A 23,287-nucleotide genomic window follows, 5' to 3' on the forward strand; every position below is an offset into this window, starting at 1 on the left:
ATACTAAAACTTATTGAAGGTGTCATTTGTCACTAGCATGAGATCACTGCTCAGCACAATAGAACCTGTATTTTGGGCTGCATTGGGTAATTATTGCTCCCGAGGGCTGGTCCCGAGGACGATTTGGCCCATATCAAGACATTTGGTGGCAGCTTTGTGGGATTTGTGCAGAGCAGTGCCTTGCTGTGAAATGACAAATTGTGTGAGAGAACACAGTGTAGAGTGAGGAGCAGGCTGTCGCATTTCCTTGGTGGTCTCACTGCAGCTCTGAGACTTCAAAAGACAGCAGCGTTGTGTCGGCTTGCCGTGGCCGATAGCTTGTGTGGTTAAGACTCCCTTCAGTAAATCAGTCGTGACTGACTTATTGCTTATGAATGGAGCCAGGGAGTACAAGGCGATAAACAAGCGGGAAATGGCTTTGTTTAAAGCGCTCTGATGAATGGTCAAGAAAGATGTATGTTCAATTAGGAAAGAATTTTATCATGTGGTTTCCCCAGTTTAAAGTTGTAATTTGAAATGCAAAGTGAGACCGAGTTCTCAACTCTATTCTGTCATGAGGGCAGGGAAAAATAGTTGCAAGTATTTGACAGGCAAATTGTGAATAGTAATTTAACCATTGACTCAGCCCCAGTGTGCTAGCGAGTGGGGGGTTGTAATGTTCGGAGGCGAAGGTTCGCTTTTTTGATGTATGCTTTTGAAGTGTTGACATTCCTGAAAAAATAACGTGGGGAATGAGCCGTGCTTAGGAGAAAGAGTAACATCTGTGCTGAGAGCCTAAAGGGTTTGTTTTTCTTTTGGCAACTGTAAATTCCATGTGCTGGTGGCGAATTCTGTCTAAAGGAAACACACTAAAATGACTATATTGCATTTTAAGCTGTGCCCTGCTTATAATGGGTGAGAGACTCACTTAAAAAAAGAAAGTGAGTGATGTTATTTGGATTTTCGATTTTTGTATATTGATTTGAAATTGCAGAATCAGTTTGCAATGGTTTGGGGGGAAAGACAATTTATATTTTTCTAAATTGCCTCTAAATTGCCCCTGGAGTATTTTTGACTGTTCCCACGCTATGCCATGGATTTGTACTGTTGCCTTATAAGTGATGCATGTTTGGAAATAGTGACCTGTTGACTGTGATACATGGTGAAAAATGTTGTTGACACAATAACAGACCACAAGCAATATAGAGTGTGGGTTGTTATTGCAGAAAAAACCGTGCAGGGAGCTGCACTAAACATGGCATTTTTTAAATGCACTGAAATAAGTGGTTATATTCTGGCAATGGTACAACAGAATGAAGAATCTGTGTGTGATAAGACAGCACAAAGATTTAGTGGGTTGTGGGTTCTTTTGAAAGATCGCACATTGCATTGGAGTGAGCTCGTGAAGCCAAACTACAAGGTTACGAGGAAGAAGAGAAAAAAAAAACGTATGCTTTTAAATGGGACATTAATCAGTTCAAAAACAGGCTAAAAGACGCATTGACATTTTGCAAAATTACATGGAGTAGAATCTGATGAGAAGAAAAAGTGCCTCTTTTGAAAATAAGAGTCTTGCTGTGTGTGCAGAGGTTGTGCCTTGAAGCTGTCTTGGGCGAGGTGGAGGAAGGCAAACAAAAGCAGAATACTGCACTCCTGTTTAATGAAATGGTGTTTCAGATATGGGAGCTTTTCTGAGTTGCTGGAACAGTGCAAGAAAGAGTTAATCTTGGTGAACTGTCTGAAACGAGTGCCTTCCATTGAAGCCGCCACAGTGTAAGAGTTATAGGCAAAGAGATAAGCTTGCTGCGCGAAAGATAAACAATGACATTCCTGCATTCCATCCCCTGTGAGAGACACCGCAGCGTGAAAAAAAAAAACTGAGGAGAGGGGGTGCAAAGACAGAAATGCTGATGTACGCATGCTTTCTAACGGCATGCAATAACAGAGCTGATCAGAAGTAAAGAATTTGCCCAGTAACACTGGAAGGAAAACAAAGACTGCATGCAGGATGGCAGATGGGCACATCACATCTGAACATTGGGGAACCTGTGCATCTGTGAATGGGCTAAGAAAAGACAGCTGCCCATTCCAACAGACATTGCCATGCAAACCGCATTCCCATGCACCATGTGATGTGATGTGAAGTGAAACGCTATTGCTGTGCAAGCTGCATCCCAGTGCTCCATGTGATGTGAACTGAAGTAAAGCGCTGTGCACTGGAGAAGAAACCTCTAGGCACTTTGAGAAGAGAAAATACACAGCTGGCAAAATGCAAGCTACATTGCCAGGGCTGGAGTAACTGACAAAGACATTATGGCATTCCAGATGGAAGCAAAACTGACATAAAGCGCTTAGCCGTTTTGCAAGAGACAACATGCAGAGCTCGGCTTTGGAGTACAACATGAACACTGCACATTAGCCATGATCCAGAAGCCTCACGGCTTAGTGCAAGAATGAATGATTTGTTGAAGCAACAAAAGAAACTGACTTAGACTATCGCGCTCAAAGGGGTGGGCCAAGAAATCAGCAAACACCCTTTGAGAAAATGATAAGTGAAAAAACCAGAGGCTTGAAAGACACTAGCTGTATGGAGAAAAATAAACAAAGCTGCTTGTGCAACTGCAGGCGGTATTGGACTGAAAGACTTTACCTTTGAAAAATGGAGTGATGCCAGCAGGGCAAACTAAATCAAGATCATGAGACACTGGAAGCAAGTTGGCGCCTGGCATTTGTGATCGCTTTGGTGAAAAAGAAAAGCATTGTGCGACCTGGGTACTTATTATATGGCTTTTGTAAAAGCACAGATCAGTCTGAGGTACCATTGACCAACTATGATCGCATTGCACAAATGAGTTTGTGATTAGGCAGTTACACCCCGTATGGTTGAGTGTAAATAAGCCCCCAGAAAACATGCAGAAGGGTGATAAATAATTGCAGTAGCAATGATAAAGTGTGTAGTTACCTGAAGAGACTTCTGAAGATGGGGGTGGTGTTATGGGAAGGGGTGGATAACGCTGATATTGATGAATAATGACATTGTACTTTTGATGAAATCCTAACATTTCTGTTTGTATTTTGCCTAGGTAAAAAAGCAAAATGCATTTCGCCATTGACAGAAGTAGATGTATTCAATTTGTGGGTGACACTGATCAGTCAAGCAAACTGTGCTCAGAGAAAGCGAGTCAACTTTAAACGTGTCCTGCACCGCACTCAATGCTGCTAGCATGCATGACGTATGAGGACATTTGTTCTGCAACCTGCGAAAGGTGTCCAACAGAGTAATAACTTTTGCTGAACTGGCACGGTGCAGACTTGGCTAATTATAAAATATTTGATGCTACACATTCAAATGATTCAGTTGCTGGAAATAACTTAATTGACATGTCTTGCCTTTCTTGTTTAAAGGACTATGGACAATGAGTTGTGGACTGTGACATCATGCACCACAAACAGCTGTGTGACACAGCACTTGAATGCTAACACATTGAAAAATGGTTTTTAAATGCACTTTTTGAGATGGATCTGAAAAAACGAAATGGTTTTACTCTTCCAACTGAATTGCTTTAACCAGAGATGCGTTGCTTTTTTTGAAAAAAAAAACTTCTACGTTGCACGTAGGCAGGAACATGATTTATGAATTGTTGGGGCAGCAGGATTATGCAAGCAGGATCGTAATTTATTTTGAGATAAAATGAGTGCGCACATCAAAGTCACCTGTGCGTAGGTTAAGATCCTTAATTGAAGTAATGCTGCCAAGTGTGTGAGCTCTAATTTGAGATGGTAACCTTTGAAACACCGGATACTTTTACAGCCAGCTTTAAGGCGGGTAAATGAAACCATGACTGACTAGTTATTTGATTTTATGACACAGAGTGTGACACGGTTTTTGTTAAACCAACCAGTTTCATGTTTTAGTGGGGACAGCTGTCTCCAGCACACTAATGCAAAGAGTCACCTTTTGATTGTAGACATTTGGAATAATTCTTTGGAAAAGCGCTACAAATGAGTATCCACATGGAATTGCTAGCGTACTGGCCTGGCACATTGTCAGACATCTTTTGTCACTGAATGGATACAACGATTTGTTTAATTTGTTTAATGTGATGTTTTTCTGACCAAGAACTGCAGCGAGTGTTCTCGCCAAGATTTTATGGACTATAACTTGACTAAATGCATTTTTACACAATGGTGTGATGAAACAGTCACTGTCGGATGGTAGTATGGTGTTTGTGGCAAAAACTAATATTGTATATGGTAGATATCCCACTTGAAGAAGGGTATTCTCCAAGTCACAATAGGTAGACACTGTGAACATGTTAGATTTTCCAGTAGTAAGGCAACATTTAAATTGTAGGCTGGTAATGCACACCTCCATTATTACAGTGATACACTTAGACATAGATTTATCATGAGGCAATGTTTCCTTAGTACTACCAAGCTGCTACAAATGGAGCCCATTTCTATGGCCCATCACTAGAGTGCGCGTAGCTAGGGAGCTAGATTCATTAATTGCAGGAGCAGCGGGGAGTAACAGGAGCTTTATATGCTTGTGACATAGAAACTGTGCACAATAAGCTAGCCACTATGGGTTCTGATGCCAGCTCTGCTATAGAACTTCTGGCCTAGTGGGGCTCATTGATGCGCCCAACACTGCTACAAGTATTGGCAACCACTGGAGATGGCAGAATTTTAGGTATGAAGACATTTTTTGCCATAGGGCAGGTCAACAAGACTGCTAAATACACACGATGCATTGTATGGCAAACATTGTTTAATCAGCAGGTGTTGGCCTTTTACTGAATGGGGGCGACCATCCTCCACACACTGGCACGCAGAGCTACAGTTACCAGCATACATATGGATCAAATTGCTTGCTTTTGATTGCATGAATAACACATGCCATGCTTGATGTAAATTAGTAGAATTGTTTTTATTTAGATAACCTGGTGCCCATGGGTTCACCTTGTTCACGAAATTAGATGGTTTCTGGTTGGGTTCCACATACATGGGGGAAGTGTCTAATCGCACAGCCCATAGTCACGTTTGAATGCCCTGGGATCAGGGGGAGGGTAGGCCCTTAGAGTTAAAGGCTGCCAGGTTTTAGAGTTGGTAACTATACATAAATGCAATAGTGCATTGTAGATTAGACTACACTGGATTGCCTTGACATTCTAACTGCATGCTGCTTTTTAACTGACAATCAGTTATACAATAATTATTTAGGTATTGTTGTGTAGGCCAGGTTTTGGCTAGAGTAAATGTCCATGTTCACTTTGTGTAGGTATTTTTGTGTAGGCCAGGTTTTGGCAAGGGTAAATGTCACTGTTCACTTTGTGTACATTTTTGTTTAGGTAGTGTTTTTTACTAACCTTGCATGCCACGCTAACTAACCGCTAGAAGGTAGTTTGCTTAAACCTCTTGCAAAGCCCCAAGGTCTTTATCACTGCACTAAATACTATATTGATGTGTATTAGTCAGCATTTGTCGCACACACGTTGAATAGGGGTGGAATGTAGTGATACACAAAATTGCAACCTTGCCAATCAGGGCTTTAGATGACAGCATTAGCCGCTGAAAGCCAATAGTGTATTCAAAGTATGTGCTAAAAATGCTGACAGTAGTCTGTTGTAGCACTTCCATTATGCAGTAGTGAGCTACAAGGAATATGCAGGCCTAGTATGAGTGATAGGTCACATTATGCATTGTTGATAGACAGGCAGGGAGAGGGCCCTAGCTCTGTAGCTAATAGGTATTTTTGGAGTGTTTGGAACATTATGGCACCTATATAGCGCTTAGATAGCCAGTCTTAAGCGCTATAAACACTAAGCTATGAGTGCATGCCTTTTAGAGCTTGCAGATGGGGTTAATACATCCCTGCTTCCCTTAGAATATTCTGCCTCACTAACGGTACCCCTGCATGGCCCCAAGCTAATCTCCTTTTCTCTGGGAAGGCACTGATAAGACATTCCTGAGCTTTGGCAGATGGGCTCCAGGGAGCCAGGGAGGGGCTCAGGAGAAGGAGCAGTGGAAATTAACAGAGTTGGTTTTTTCCATGAGCCAGCCTATATTTTGCACAGGGAAAGTTCTGGAACTGTGCGTCACGGACGGGCAGCACGAGATTATAAAATATACATGCTCACATGACTCGGGTGGGAGATCGTCCTGTGGACTTGGTTCGAGCAAGATCAAGTGCCCGGAATTTGGAGCTCTGACGGCATCCCGACAGCGCTGTCCTCTGAGCGGGGCTTGTTACAGCTAGCTTATGAGGGCCAGGGTATCCCAGTGCTGATTGAAGGGGCGTAAGACTGTGTTTCTCTATGTTTCTCTATGTTTATCTAAGTTCTATGTTTCTCTATATTTTGCATTTCTCTAAGTTTTGTGCTTTGTAATCTTCTCTAACTTGAATACCAAATGTATATGAAATTCACTGTTTAGAATAAATACTAAAACTTATTGAAGGTGTCATTTGTCACTAGCATGAGATCACTGCTCAGCACAATAGAACCTGTATTTTGGGCTGCATTGGGTAATTATTGCTCCCGAGGGCTGGTCCCGAGGACGATTTGGCCCATATCAAGACATTTGGTGGCAGCTTTGTGGGATTTGTGCAGAGCAGTGCCTTGCTGTGAAATGACAAATTGTGTGAGAGAACACAGTGTAGAGTGAGGAGCAGGCTGTCGCATTTCCTTGGTGGTCTCACTGCAGCTCTGAGACTTCAAAAGACAGCAGCGTTGTGTCGGCTTGCCGTGGCCGATAGCTTGTGTGGTTAAGACTCCCTTCAGTAAATCAGTCGTGACTGACTTATTGCTTGGGAATGGAGCCAGGGAGTACAAGGCGATAAACAAGCGGGAAATGGCTTTGTTTAAAGCGCTCTGATGAATGGTCAAGAAAGATGTATGTTCAATTAGGAAAGCATTTTATCATGCGGTTTCCCCAGTTTAAAGTTGTTATTTGAAATGCAAAGTGAGACCGAGTTCTCAACTCTATTCTGTCATGAGGGCAGGGAAAAATAGTTGCAAGTATTTGACATGCAAATTGTGAATAGTAATTTAACCATTGACTCAGCCCCAGTGTGCTAGCGAGTGGGGGGTTGTAATGTTCGGAGGCGAAGGTTCGCTTTTTTGATGTATGCTTTTGAAGTGTTGACATTCCTGAAAAAATAACGTGGGGAATGAGCCGTGCTTAGGAGAAAGAGTAACATCTGTGCTGAGAGCCTAAAGGGTTTGTTTTTCTTTTGGCAACTGTAAATTCCATGTGCTGGTGGCGAATTCTGTCTAAAGGAAACACACTAAAATGACTATATTGCATTTTAAGCTGTGCCATGCTTATAATGGGTGAGAGACTCACTTAAAAAAAGAAAGTGAGTGATGTTATTTGGATTTTCGATTTTTGTATATTGATTTGAAATTGCAGAATCAGTTTGCAATGGTTTGGGGGGGAAAGACAATTTATATTTTTCTAAATTGCCTCTAAATTGCCCCTGGAGTATTTTTGACTGTTCCCACGCTATGCCATGGATTTGTACTGTTGCCTTATAAGTGATGCATGTTTGGAAATAGTGACCTGTTGACTGTGATACATGGTGAAAAATGTTGTTGACACAATAACAGCCCACAAGCAATATAGAGTGTGGGTTGTTATTGCAGGAAAAACCGTGCAGGGAGCTGCACTAAACATGGCATTTTTTAAATGCACTGAAATAAGTGGTTATATTCTGGCAATGGTACAACAGAATGAAAAATCTGTATGTGATAAGACAGCACAAAGATTTAGTGGGTTGTGGGTTCTTTTGAAAGATCGCACATTGCATTGGAGTGAGCTCGTGAAGCCAAACTACAAGGTTACGAGGAAGAAGAGAAAAAAAAAACGTATGCTTTTAAATGGGACATTAATCAGTTCAAAAACAGGCTAAAAGACGCATTGACATTTTGCAAAATTACATGGAGTAGAATCTGATGAGAAGAAAAAGTGCCTCTTTTGAAAATAAGAGTCTTGCTGTGTGTGCAGAGGTTGTGCCTTGAAGCTGTCCTGGGCGAGGTGCAGGAAGGCAAACAAAAGCAGAATACTGCACTCCTGTTTAATGAAATGGTGTTTCAGATATGGGAGCTTTTCTGAGTTGCTGGAACAGTGCAAGAAAGAGTTAATCTTGGTGAACTGTCTGAAACGAGTGCCTTCCATTGAAGCCGCCACATTGTAAGAGTTATAGGCAAAGAGATAAGCTTGCTGCGCGAAAGATAAACAATGACATTCCTGCATTCCATCCCCTGTGAGAGACACCGCAGCGTGAAAAAAAAAAACTGAGGAGAGGGGGTGCAAAGACAGAAATGCTGATGTACGCATGCTTTCTAACGGCATGCAATAACAGAGCTGATCAGAAGTAAAGAATTTGCCCAGTAACACTGGAAGGAAAACAAAGACTGCATGCAGGATGGCAGATGGGCACATCACATCTGAACATTGGGGAACCTGTGCATCTGTGAATGGGCTAAGAAAAGACAGCTGCCCATTCCAACAGACATTGCCATGCAAACCGCATTCCCATGCACCATGTGATGTGATGTGAAGTGAAACGCTATTGCTGTGCAAGCTGCATCCCAGTGCTCCATGTGATGTGAACTGAAGTAAAGCGCTGTGCACTGGAGAAGAAACCTCTAGGCGCTTTGAGAAGAGAAAATACACAGCTGGCAAAATGCAAGCTACATTGCCAGGGCTGGAGTAACTGACAAAGACATTATGGCATTCCAGATGGAAGCAAAACTGACATAAAGCACTTAGCCGTTTTGCAAGAGACAACATGCAGAGCTCGGCTTTGGAGTACAACATGAACACTGCACATTAGCCATGATCCAGAAGCCTCACGGCTTAGTGCAAGAATGAATGATTTGTTGAAGCAACAAAAGAAACTGACTTAGACTATCACGCTCAAAGGGGTGGGCCAAGAAATCAGCAAACACCCTTTGAGAAAATGATAAGTGAAAAAACCAGAGGCTTGAAAGACACTAGCTGTATGGAGAAAAATAAACAAAGCTGCTTGTGCAACTGCAGGCGGTATTGGACTGAAAGACTTTACCTTTGAAAAATGGAGTGATGCCAGCAGGGCAAACTAAATCAAGATCATGAGACACTGGAAGCAAGTTGGCGCCTGGCATTTGTGATCGCTTTGGTGAAAAAGAAAAGCATTGTGCGACCTGGGTACTTATTATATGGCTTTTGTAAAAGCACAGATCAGTCTGAGGTACCATTGACCAACTATGATCGCATTGCACAAATGAGTTTGTGATTAGGCAGTTACACCCCGTATGGTTGAGTGTAAATAAGCCCCCAGAAAAAATGCAGAAGGGTGATAAATAATTGCAGTAGCAATGATAAAGTGTGTAGTTACCTGAAGAGACTTCTGAAGATGGGGGTGGTGTTATGGGAAGGGGTGGATAACGCTGATATTGATGAATAATGACATTGTACTTTTGATGAAATCCTAACATTTATGTTTGTATTTTGCCTAGGTAAAAAAGCAAAATGCATTTCGCCATTGACAGAAGTAGATGTATTCAATTTGTGGGTGACACTGATCAGTCAAGCAAACTGTGCTCAGAGAAAGCGAGTCAACTTTAAACGTGTCCTGCACCGCACTCGATGCTGCTAGCATGCATGACGTATGAGGACATTTGTTCTGCAACCTGCGAAAGGTGTCCAACAGAGTAATAACTTTTGCTGAACTGGCACGGTGCAGACTTGGCTAATTATCAAATATTTGATGCTACACATTCAAATGATTCAGTTGCTGGAAATAACTTAATTGACATGTCTTGCCTTTCTTGTTTAAAGGACTATGGACAATGAGTTGTGGACTGTGACATCATGCACCACAAACAGCTGTGTGACACAGCACTTGAATGCTAACACATTGAAAAATGTTTTTTAAATGCACTTTTTGAGATGAATCTGAAAAAACGAAATGGTTTTACTCTTCCAACTGAATTGCTTTAACCAGAGATGCTTTGCTTTTTTTTGAAAAAAAAAACTTCTACGTTGCACGTAGGCAGGAAAATGATTTATGAATTGTTGGGGCAGCAGGATTATGCAAGCAGGATCGTAATTTATTTTGAGATAAAATGAGTGCGCACATCAAAGTCACCTGTGCGTAGGTTAAGATCCTTAATTGAAGTAATGCTGCCAAGTGTGTGAGCTCTAATTTGAGATGGTAACCTTTGAAACACCGGATACTTTTACAGCCAGCTTTAAGGCGGGTAAATGAAACCATGACTGACTAGTTATTTGATTTTATGACACAGAGTGTGACACGGTTTTTGTTAAACCAACCAGTTTCATTTTTTAGTGGGGACAGCTGTCTCCAGCACACTAATGCAAAGAGTCACCTTTTGATTGTAGACATTTGGAATAATTCTTTGGAAAAGCGCTACAAATGAGTATCCACATGGAATTGCTAGCGTACTGGCCTGACACATTGTCAGACATCTTTTGTCACTGAATGGATACAACGATTTGTTTAATTTGTTTAATGTGATGTTTTTCTGACCAAGAACTGCAGCGAGTGTTCTCGCCAAGATTTTATGGACTATAACTTGACTAAATGCATTTTTACACAATGGTGTGATGAAACAGCCACTGCCGGATGGTAGTATGGTGTTTGTGGCAAAAACTAATATTGTATATGGTAGATATCCCACTTGAAGAAGGGTATTCTCCAAGTCACAATAGGTAGACACTGTGAACATGTTAGATTTTCCAGTAGTAAGGCAACATTTAAATTGTAGGCTGGTAATGCACACCTCCATTATTACAGTGATACACTTAGACATAGATTTATCATGAGGCAATGTTTCCTTAGTACTACCAAGCTGCTACAAATGGAGCCCATTTCTATGGCCCATCACTAGAGTGCGCGTAGCTAGGGAGCTAGATTCATTAATTGCAGGAGCAGCGGGGAGTAACAGGAGCTTTATATGCTTGTAACATAGAAACTGTGCACAATAAGCTAGCCACTGTGGGTTCTGATGCCAGCTCTGCTATAGAACTTCTGGCCTAGTGGGGCCCATTGATGCGCCCAACACTGCTACAAGTATTGGCAACCACTGGAGATGGCAGAATTTTAGGTATGAAGACATTTTTTCTGCCATAGGGCAGGTCAACAAGACTGCTAAATACACACGATGCATTGTATGGCAAACATTGTTTAATCAGCAGGTGTTGGCTTTTTACTGAGTGGGGGCGACCATCCTCCACACACTGGCACGCAGAGCTACAGTTACCAGCATACATATGGATCAAATTGCTTGCTTTTGATTGCATGAATAACACATGCCATGCTTGATGTAAATTAGTAGAATTGTTTTTATTTAGATAACCTGGTGCCCATGGGTTCACCTTGTTCACGAAATTAGATGGTTTCTGGTTGGGTTCCACATATATGGGGGAAGTGTCTAATCACACAGCCCATAGTCACGTTTGAATGCCCTGGGATCAGGGGGAGGGTAGGCCCTTAGAGTTAAAGGCTGCCAGGTTTTAGAGTTGGTAACTATACATAAATGCAATAGTGCATTGTAGATTAGACTACACTGGATTGCCTTGACATTCTAACTGCATGCTGCTTTTTAACTGACAATCAGTTATACAATAATCATTTAGGTATTGTTGTGTAGGCCAGGTTTTGGCTAGAGTAAATGTCCATGTTCACTTTGTGTAGGTATTTTTGTGTAGGCCAGGTTTTGGCAAGGGTATATATCACTGTTCACTTTGTGTACATTTTTGTTTAGGTAGTGTTTTTTACTAACCTTGCATGCCACGCTAACTAACCGCTAGAAGGTAGTTTGCTTAAACCTCTTGCAAAGCCCCAAGGTCTTTATCGCTGCACTAAATACTATATTGATGTGTATTAGTCAGCATTTGTCGCACACACGTTGAATAGGGGTGGAATGTAGTGATACACAAAATTGCAACCTTGCCAATCAGGGCTTTAGATGACAGCATTAGCCGCTGAAAGCCAATAGTGTATTCAAAGTATGTGCTAAAAATGCTGACAGTAGTCTGTTGTAGCACTTCCATTATGCAGTAGTGAGCTACAAGGAATATGCAGGCCTAGTATGAGTGATAGGTCACATTATGCATTGTTGATAGACAGGCAGGGAGAGGGCCCTAGCTCTGTAGCTAATAGGTATTTTTGGAGTGTTTGGAACATTATGGCACCTATATAGCGCTTAGATAGCCAGTCTTAAGCGCTATAAACACTAAGCTATGAGTGCATGCCTTTTAGAGCTTGCAGGTGGGGTTAATACATCCCTGCTTCCCTTAGAATATTCTGCCTCACTAACGGTAGCCCTGCATGGCCCCAAGCTAATCTCCTTTTCTCTGGGAAGGCACTGATAAGACATTCCTGAGCTTTGGCAGATGGGCTCCAGGGAGCCAGGGAGGGGCACAGGAGAAGGAGCAGTGGAAATTAACAGAGTTGGTTTTTTCCATGAGCCAGCCTATATTTTGCACAGGGAAAGTTCTGGAACTGTGCGTCACGGACGGGCAGCACGAGATTATAAAATATACATGCTCACATGACTCGGGTGGGAGATCGTCCTGTGGACTTGGTTCGAGCAAGATCAAGTGCCCGGAATTTGGAGCTCTGACGGCATCCCGACAGCGCTGTCCTCTGAGCGGGGCTTGTTACAGCTAGTTTATGAGGGCCAGGGTCTCCCAGTGCTGATTGAAGGGGCGTAAGACTGTGTTTCTCTATGTTTCTCTATGTTTATCTAAGTTCTATGTTTCTCTATATTTTGCATTTCTCTAAGTTTTGTGCTTTGTAATCTTCTCTAACTTGAATACCAAATGTATATGAAATTCACTGTTTAGAATAAATACTAAAACTTATTGAAGGTGTCATTTGTCACTAGCATGAGATCACTGCTCAGCACAATAGAACCTGTATTTTGGGCTGAATTGGGTAATTATTGCCCCCGAGGGCTGGTCCCAAGGACGATTTGGCCCATATCAAGACACCTGCATATGTAAGAATGAGGTCTGAGTCAGTGTCAGAGCTGTGTTGGAATGCTAGGGGAGCTTGGAGTGTTGGGGCACCTGGGGATACCAGGAAAGACGGTTGGGGACTTGGAGCTGGGCAGGGAACCAGGGAAGAAGCTACTGATGATCTCTCTCTCCTATATTCAATACTGAACCTGTAACCAAGAGAATAACACGTGTTCCTTTTTCTACATACTTGAGTCAGCCTGGTTCCTGCTCCTTGTTATTACTGGCTCAGGGTAGATCCTGCAGGAGGCAGGATACTTCAAAATTCACCAGTTATGGTAAGCTAATCAGCCATAACTCGAGCCACCACCGTGCACTGCTAAGACTAACACCCAGGATATCTAAGAAGACATCACAAATGTCATTGTTGACATCACTGATGACATCACATATCTGGGCCACTTGTTTTTGTTCACTGAGATATCTAAGACAGACAGTTTTGTTCACTGACAGCCAAAATATGAACATTGAAAAGGTGCTATATATCTAGATGTTAACATTATTGTATGTTCTGTAAGGAAGGTATGGTTATCAGAAGTACAACAGACATAAGGAGTACAATCCAAGGGTGTTTATTGAACAGTAAGTGGGTGAGAAAAATGCCTAATCTAAACCTAAATCTAAGATGGGAGCAAGCTGCGACCATCAAAGTAAAGAAAACACTGTCCTATTGGTGTTGTGTCAAAACAAAATGGCCTATACTAATAAACCTATTGCCAAATCCTTACCCTAGATAACAAAAGGGTACGGGACAATGATATGTATAACAAAAGAGTGTAATGCAAACTAAAATGTCCAAAAGGGTTTTTGTAGTTCAGGACTGCTGCTGACCTTCCCCACAGTTGCATCACAGGACAAGGCAGAACAGTAGCATGACTGTGAGCACCCCTTGAGTGTATAGGCATCAGGAAGCCGTTTCTTCTGAAAAGGCAGGATCCCTGAATCAATGTATTCTGCTTGGCAACACAGGACCTTTGTCACCCTACCACCATGCGGGATTCCCCTCTTCTGCAACTTTCTCATGATACCCCTTTTATTTATTTATTTATTTATTTTATTTCTAGAGCACTGGAACAAGAGCCCAGAGGCATAGGAGCGCTTAGACTAAAACATACTACACAAAACATACAAATGTGGGGCAGGCCATAGGGGTGTCAGAGGACCAAGGATTCAGTCTTCATTCAAAAAGGACAGTTTTAAAGTTTATTCTGAAACTTGGTAAACTAGAACACAGCCTTATGCCAGGTGGGAGTGTGTTCCATAGGTGTGGTGACAAGAATGGAAAACATCAGTTTTTCACATGTGTCCGTTTTGCTTTAGGGATAAGCAGTAAGCCGCAGTTGTTTGATCTGAGGCTGCAACGGTCCGGTAGCCATTTTAGCTGGGCTGCCAGGTAGTCTTAACCTTAAGATGGATTAACTCCCCTTTACCAATGCCAAGTAAAATACTGGCACAGTAGTCAAGACGACTTCCGATAATAGCCCTGGCTACGGTGGTGCAGCTGATAACATCCAGGTATGGTCTGATTTGTGCCCGTAGTTTGATGTAGTATGACGTGTTTGACACTAGGCAACTGATATGTGCCCGCATTGAGAGTTCTTGGTCAATGGTAACACCCAGAGTTTTCACTTTCTTAAGGGTAGGTAAAAGACAGTCTGCAATTTGGAAAGAGGGGTAGGCTTGAACAAGATGGCGAAGCTTAGGGCCAGTACCAGGATTATAATCTCTGTGTTAGAGGTATTCAGGACTAGGCCATTGAGCAACATCCAGAGGTTGAATTTTGTTGTACGTTGCATTGATGATCTTAGTGTCTTTGAGGTGATCCCCTGAGAGTGGAAAAAGACAATGAGTATCATCGGCGTACTTAGTGTAACAGATGCCATCTTTATCCAGTTGATCAAAGAGTGGAACCATGAACAGATTAAAGAGGGTCGGAGATAAGCAGGCGCCCTGTGGCATTCCACATTCCAGGCTCAGTCCCTCTCACATTACATCCTCATGGAAAACATTTGCAGTCCTGTCTGACAGAAACAATATGACCCAGTTGATCGCTTCCTTGGAGAAAGAGGCCCACTCTATCAAACTACTGGCTAGTATGGAATGGTCCACCAGGTGAAACACGGCCGTCAAATCAAGGAGCACCAACAGAGATGTCTTTCCACGAGTACCTTCAAAAGGAAGGGGGAGTTCGTAATCGGACGATAGTTTCCTGATATACTTGGATCAAGTGTAGGCTTCTTTAAGAGGGGGGTGCATGCCTGCTTGATGTACTGACATATCTTTAAATGAGATATTTACAAATTTAGTTATCAAAGGGGCAAGCAGCTGGGCACAAACCTTCACTACATTCGATCCATGCCAGTCATTCTCTAGTCGCACTTACCATGCTGTGTCAGTTAGCCGTAATTGAGTAACATATGTGCTATACCCTCTTTGATTTTGGAATTGGAAGAATGTTAAACCAAGAAATACTGCTCTGCATTATGGCTGTTATCATGCATGTGAACCCTAGGTGCCAAGAACACACTGCCCAGTCGCTAGTACCTTTCCTAGACCTTAGCTTGCCAACTCCCACAAATACTGAGCCCACATACCTATCCATACATGACAGAGCCCTAGAGACAGTATCCTACGCCTCTCTACCATGTGCCACGTCCAATAGAAATGACAGACTTCGTGCCAGATTAACCAAATTATACGAACCTTTGAGAAGATCATTACCAGCCACCAATCTTAAAACTAACTTTAAACCTAGCCTGAGACCTAGCCACCTAAAGTTGTCTCCTCCTACGGCTATTTTGAATTTGACTACCCAACAGCTTAATAACTATTAACCCAAGTCCGGTAATAATAATTCTGACAAACCCATCCCAGTCAAAAAAGCATCTGAGACTCCACCCCCCCTCAAAGGAGCACTTCTCAATGCAAGATCGCTTGTTGCTCATGCTACCGACATTGCTGACCTAATCTCTGAAGGCAATTTGGACTTCCTCGCAATTACGGAAACATGGCGCCATGATGCAGCAGGACCCACACTTATGCTGGCTATCCCTGATGGCTATACTATAGTTAGACAAGACCGAGACAACGCCCGAGAGCGGCGGTATTGCCATTATTTCTAAAACTACTCTGGGACTTAGACTAGCACCCACCCATCTGTCTCAATCATGTGAAGTTCTTACTGCCAAATTACAGATAAATAACTCACAATCACTTACGATTCACCTAATATATAGACCGCCTGGCCCTCTTGGTTCCTTCGAGGAAGATCTGCATAACATAATCTCGAACAACCTTAAACCTACCTCGCAACTAATCCTATCAGGAGACTTTAATTTAGGCTTTAACGACCTAACGGATAAAAATGCAACAGACCTAGTTAACACTATTAACGCACTAGGCCTCTGCCAAAAAGTCAACGAACCTACCCACGTAAAAGGAAGAATACTGGACTGGATAGTAGATTTTAACTGCTCTGCTACTATCTCCTCCATCCTGCCGTTATCGTGGACAGATCACTTTCTAGTATCATTCCACCTCTCCACTATAAGACCCACTCCAATGGCTCAGCCATTAGCGCCACCATGCTCTACTAGAAGCAAAAAAAAAGTATCACTGTAGAGAAAGTTATCCCTGCCATTCTGCCCACCCTCAATGCACTGCCAGAAAATCTTTATCCAAGTATCCTAGTTCAGGAATTTAATAATATTATGCTCACCACATTGGACAAAATAGCTCCTGTCAAACTCAGACCTAGTAAACCATTATCCCATTTAAACAAATGGTTCACACCTCAACTCAAAGACCTCCGTATCTTAAAGAATAAAAGTGAAACCAATTGGAGACTATGCCCCTCTAGCGAGAACAAAGGTAAATTAACTTCACTTTCCTCACATTATAAGAAGGAAATTTGCCAGGCAAAATGTAATTCCTACGAAGGGCGTATTGCCAACTCTAATTCTAGCATGAAAGAACTCTTTTCCATACTCAAGGAACTAGAGTCCCCAATTGCTGTACCTGAGTCTGCACCAAGGACAAATCCTGGTGTACAGACATCCAACATGCCTTAGCCAACAAAATTAACACACTCCAGAATAAAATTCAACAAAAAAAGAAGTACTGAACTTACAGCACTCACCTAATACCCATCTGCCTAATGTTTCACCACCGGCGCACAATTCGACTTTCTATTTTTCTAAAATGTCCACCTTGGAGGTAGAAAAAATGATCCTGTCATCGAAGCCTTCAAACTGCAAAGGCGATATCTGCCCAGCACAATTAATAAAAGATGCTGCCAGAGAATTATCACCATTCATTACAAAACTGATAAATGCCTCATTTGCTACAGGTACCATCCCTGCCAACCTTAAACAATCATGGGTGCTCCCCCTCCTCAAGTAACAGTCATTAGATCCTCTTACCCCTACTAATTACCGGCCCATCACCACAGTCCCGTTTCTACTCAAAATACTGGATAACGCTGCTTATATCCAAATTCAAAAACACCTTGAACTGCATAAACTCCTAGGTAATAGACAATCTGGTTTCCGGTCACTGCACGGTACAGAGAAAGCCTTAATTGACCTAAAGTCCCAAATAGGATAGATGAGCAGTGAGACAAAGGGAGGACAGTACTCTTGCTCCTACTTGATCTCTCTGCCTCATTTGATCTGGTCAATCATAAGGTCCTATGTCGACACCTTGATTCTGCGGCCCATTTCTCCTCTGGAGCCATCAAATGGATTGAGTCCTTCCTGAGTGAGAGTCTTCTCCCCATCGGCAGCCGCTGACCCAACAACTATCCTATGTGGTGTCCCTCAATGCTCCTGCGCCTCGCCAACCCTTTACAATATCTTCACTAAGCCACTGTTTGACGATCTGGACCATCTGGTTATCATCTACACTAATTACGCAGATGATAATCAGATTCTCCTCCCGCTTTCTGGGGATTACATTACAGACACTGGATTAGTGAACAAAGTTTACCTTATCATCCAAGCATGGATGGCTACTCATGGCCTGTGCTTGATCGATGATAACACTGAGCTAATAATTCTGGGTTCACTGGCCAATATCAAAAAATTAGGCCAAGAATTTTCCTCTTTTAATATTGATGGGAACACCATTAAAGTCTCGAAGGATGTAAAAACCCTTAGATTCTACTTGGATTGCACATTATCCTTTGATAAACAGATTAAATCCCTTACCTCCTCTACTGCTTACACTTGCAAGCTACTCAGAGCTAGTAAGCCTTTCCTCTCCGACAATAGTTGCTTGATCTTGGCCAGAGCACTAATACTCTCTAGAATTGACTACTGTAATGCCCTATACAGTGGTGCTAATAAATCCACCATCCAAAAGCTCCAAACACTACAGAACAATGCCCTAAGAGCAGCCCTAGGCATAAATAAAAAAAACATATCTCCTCTGTGAGACACCAGCATAAATGGTTATCTACAGCTAATAAAATACAACTAAAAACCCTCTCCTTGACCTACAAAGCCCTCAATAACGCAGCCACCAGCTACCTTATTGATAAACTCCAGAGAAGAACCTCTCTCAGAGCTACCAGACCTGGAAATGCTAATTGTCTGACCATATCTAAATACAAGCTTACTACCTTCGGTGGTAACAGCTTTACTGTAAAGGCCGCAAAATTCTGGAACTCACTGCCTCAAGATCTGAGAGCTGAACAACCTTACCTACATTTCAGAAAAAATGTTATAAAATACATCATCGCCACTGACCCCTAGATCCCTGCACCTGTTGTGAACTGGCCTTTCTCTGAAGAGACCTCTTACCTTTCATTAACAGTGTACTACGGCACCACCTTCAAAGACAACATGCTTTCTAGTCTTCCTGTGCACTATCTACTCTACCTGTGAGCCTAAGTTATACATGAAGGCCCTTACCTTTGTAATATATATTTCTGTACAGTGCTTAGTGTTTATTTCTATAATTGTATAGGCCTTTTTTATTCGCTGCCATTATTTTTGTACTTTGTGTATATCTTGTAAGCATGTAAATATTGTATCCTGTGCTCATGTCGTAACTTTGTAAGCTTTGCATTTCCATACTGCTGCACCCTTTCACTTACGAGTCTGGTGCGCTTAACAAATGAATAAACAAACAAAGAAACATTAGCCAGACAGAGATCACCTCTACAACTGGTGGGTTTTAACACTCTTACTATACCGAGGACCTCCTCTACAGTCACCTCTACAAAGGAGAAAGGACTGATCTTGGGTTGCTAGTATTGAACATGAGCAGAAGCAGATGATGGAGTCAATTGGATAACCTTGGTCTCAATGTCCTCTTTAATCATTTGGATCTTGCTAACCATGGCCTTTTCAATTGGGGTACACCAGTCTGAGTTTTTATCGACTGTATGATTGTTTGGGCACGGATCCTCCAATTCTTTTAAGATCCTAAAAAGTTCCCTTGAGTCTGACGCGGTGGTCTTGATTCTATTCTCATGGGATTTTTTTTTACAGCATAGATAGCATCTTTGAGCTATTTGACAGCACGAATATAATTGGATTTGTCAATAGCACATAGTGTTTTCTGCCATTTGCGCAGTGCCTTTTGTTTCTTGATTTTCAAGTTTTGTATCACTGATGAACACCAACATTTAGAGGGAATGGACTTTTCTGGTCTTAGTTTTTGAGGGGCAAGACTATGAATGGCTTCAGTCATCATTTTATTGTATACTGCTGACAGATCAGTAAGTTTTCGTAAGTTATGACATATGACTTTCCTCTTGGGCTGTTTGATTTTCATATTTTACTATGTTTTACATATTTAATTTTACAGAATTATGATCGGACCAAGGACCTTTGTTGGGTTCGCAATCGTCTTTACACCACTCTTCCGTCACTTTATAAAAATGGGGGATTTACTTTCCCTTGCTTTCACTTGGCATCCCTCTGTCGGGTTCACTGGAACCTTCAAATCACAGTTCTATTAGCTTATAGCGTTCAGGAACTCTTAATGTCTTTTAAACAAATATTTGGTTCACTTTCACCGGTTTACTCAGGTCCCCCTCCTCCGGGCTCGGACTGGTGGCGGGCACACAAACCGCCAGCATCACACTTATTACTTTGCAATCTTTCACAATTTCATTTTTATGTACTTGGCAGTTCAATGCGGAGACTTCACGTCTCTCCGGGCCACTCTGTTATATTGTAGCAAGTGCATTTACTTTTCACAAACAAGGTTCTCTTTCACGCGGCTGCCATCCTACGCGCAACTCACAATACTGAATACAGTTCAAAGGTTTATACCGTCCTCCTCTCCCGAGGCATTCTGGTATCTGCAGTTCCTTTAACTTCTTGTCAAAGACCTTTGACTTTACAAGGAGGCTTGTGACTTGACTTTCTCCTCGTATGACCACTTTGACTATTCGCCTCCTTTCTTAGTCATTTTCTTTTGCGGCTTCTTTCCCCATGCACAATCTTGGCATTCTTCATTTTCGTTACAATGTGCTTCGGCTCGCGGTTTCTCGACAACCCAACAAGCACTTCAAACGGTAATGTTGTTTTCATTTATCAATATAAGCCAGTATCCCTTTTCCCTCACCGGCAGCGGCTGATACAATTTATCAAGACCTTCCGCTCAGACAAGGCTTTTGGCCCAGTGCGGGTAGCCTCCTTATAAGTCCTCAGGCCGCACATGAAGGATTGTCCACCATGACTTTCTGCAGTGGCAGGGTGTTGCCCCTCTGGAATTCTACAGTGACTTTCACCCCGCAGTAAGTAGGACCACGGCATTTCGTTCACCTCCTGGTCTCGTCTGCTCTGCTTCCATAGTCGCGCCGCCTTCCTGGGATTTCTTTCCCTTCCGTTCTGCTGGTCTCACTCGCTTCGGTTGCCCTTTTCGCCTTGCTGTCTGGGGGCTCTCATGCTCTGCCTTTTATCCCAGTGAGGAAAGATAACAGGATTCAAGTGCGAGTCATTAAGGTTAAGTGCCTGACTCTGCGTGACCCTGATGTTGGGACATGTCAAACAGAATGGCTATGTGGGAGTCTGTCTTTTCCTGAAGCACTTTGACTGTGCAGCAGAGTTTGTATAGGAAAGGGGGGGATAAAGTTCCTAGACAGTACATGGAATGAGGGTGTTCTACAGGGAAATGGAAACAGGGATACCGCGTCTCTCCTTCTGGTGCCCCACTCCCACTGCCCAGGGCCCCACATCCAGGAGATCCTCCACCCCCAGGAACTGGATCCAAAGGCTATGGCCGTGTCCTGGCCACCTGGATGACCATTCCCCGGGGACTGAGCAGTGAGACATCCTTTGGTTTCTCACAGTTCATAAAAAACTTTCCTTACAGTTTGGTCTCAGCTCATGGTCCAAATATATGGGGCAATAAGCAGGTTTTTTTTCTCGTGATGTTTCTTTCTTCCTTACTTTAGTTACCCTGTATGTGCCTCTGATTTGTATGCATTGTGCATCTTCATATGTATTGTTTGAATTATTAGCTATTTATTCCATGTTTAACTTTACTCACAACTCTGATAAGGTAGCATTCATTATTTAAGTATCCAAAATTACCAGATTAAAAATAGTGTACTTCTATGGTACATGCTGCAGCTATTGCCTATATATATTTATTATTAGGTTCCTATATTAACAACAACAATGCAAAACAATGTTTTGTTTAGATGAGTGTATTCTTTAATACATTAAGTAGTTCATGATAGGTCTCCCGATCACCCCTGACATCTTGTTACCAACATTTTAAACACTCACCCTTGTAGGGACTTTTCATCAACATTAATTTCAAATGTGATGTCATCAATGACATTTGTGATGTCATCTTTGATGTCCTGGGTGTTAGTCTTAGCAGTGCATGGTGGTGGATTGAGTTATGGTTGCTTAGGTTACCATAACTGGTGAATTTCTGGGGGTTTTCGGTTTTACTTGTAACTGTAGCGTCCATTTAACAAAGGTTTTTTACTGAATTTCATAGGTTTTTATTAGTGCAACTTAACCACAACGTCCCTTTAACAAAGTTGTTTCACTGAATTTCATAGGTTTTTACCAGTGCACACTTAATTTCCTACAAGTTCCTTTTTATTATACTCACCCAAGTCCATGGATGGCAGGTAGCATTCACAAAGCCCAGAAGCACAGGGAAAAACAGAAAATGTAATACCCTTCAACCACCAAACACATATACATAAAACAATGTTACCTATATTTACTACATCCAAATATACCTTTTTGTACAAATCATTATTTGAAAATGTACAAATTATTTTTTCATGTAGCACACAATACAATGGAATGCACCAAGCACAAACCATAACTGCACCTCCCATATTACCACTTCAGTACAACTCTTCATACAGACTCAAATATACCAGGTGCTCATTACAAAACAACCTCTTACCAAATACTAAGTACACTGCATTTATTTCTTTAAAATTACCATTTATTATGAAACATTTCTTATAAGCGAAAAGCACATTATTTTAATTTTAATAGAAAAGGCAAACGCACTTGAGTGGTTGGAACAAAAATTCCCAAAAGAAGAAATTAGTGATAACATCTCTAATGGTAAACAATACATCTTTCAATATAAACAAATAATGTAATTTATACAGAGCTCATTGCAATAATAATATCTTCTTTTCTTATAGCACATAGTTTGCATGAAGAAAGAACACCCAATTTAATTATAGAGAATTTCAAGATTCACAAAAACAATCCCTATCCCCAACTAAATGCCATATCATAACTGTACATAATGAAATGATGAACTTGTCTGCAAAACTGGATGAACTTAGTAATGACTTTAAGGAACTTTTAAATTATATTAAAATCATGTTATTAGTGTGAAAATCCAGAGGGTGTTTCACAGCCCAGTCACAGGGGATCCCGTACTCAGGTGGCCAGGGTAAGGCCATCGCTTTTGGATCTAGACCCTGGGGGTGGACAAGCGAGGGAGGATCACCTGGGTAGGGGGGGTTCGGGGAGTGGAGGAGAAGCACTCAGTGGTGAGACATTGTATCCGCCTTTTTCTACAACCCGTCTAACCCCTTTCCCTGTTTATTTTATGGGGAACAACTCCCATAATTCCTACCCACTTTGTCTTGACACATATACTGCACCAAAGAAGATGAGGAATGAGGTCAGCAGGATTACTTCCCATGACTTGCATTGGCCCTGTCCCTGTAATGAGGCCAGGCAGAGTCAGGCAAGTAGCTCTAATAATGTACACCTGCCACTTATTAAGATACCTTGTGAAAATAAAAGGTGGTGCGCACAGGCACACT

General features: G+C 42.0%; 1 long non-coding RNA gene across 2 annotated transcripts in view; it reads left to right on the plus strand.

Annotated features, from left to right (window-relative positions):
* LOC138453748 (uncharacterized) overlaps positions 1-12,848 on the plus strand; it is a 160,930-nt gene extending 148,082 nt beyond the window's left edge. Inside the window, exons 3-4 of one of the 2 annotated variants that reach the window (XR_011260515.1) lie at positions 3,063-9,171; positions 9,483-12,848. This is a non-coding gene — a long non-coding RNA (uncharacterized lncRNA). Of the gene's footprint in view, positions 1-3,062; positions 9,172-9,482 lie in introns of those variants that run through there. The other variant, XR_011260514.1, reaches the window with a different exon arrangement.
* The last annotated feature ends 10,439 nt before the right edge of the window (positions 12,849-23,287 follow it).

The sequence above is a fragment of the Ambystoma mexicanum genome, chromosome 1p (genome assembly GCF_040938575.1).
Source record: "Ambystoma mexicanum isolate Mex_15411 chromosome 1p, UKY_AmexF1_1, whole genome shotgun sequence".
In the NCBI taxonomy this organism is placed as follows: domain Eukaryota; kingdom Metazoa; phylum Chordata; class Amphibia; order Caudata; family Ambystomatidae; genus Ambystoma; species Ambystoma mexicanum.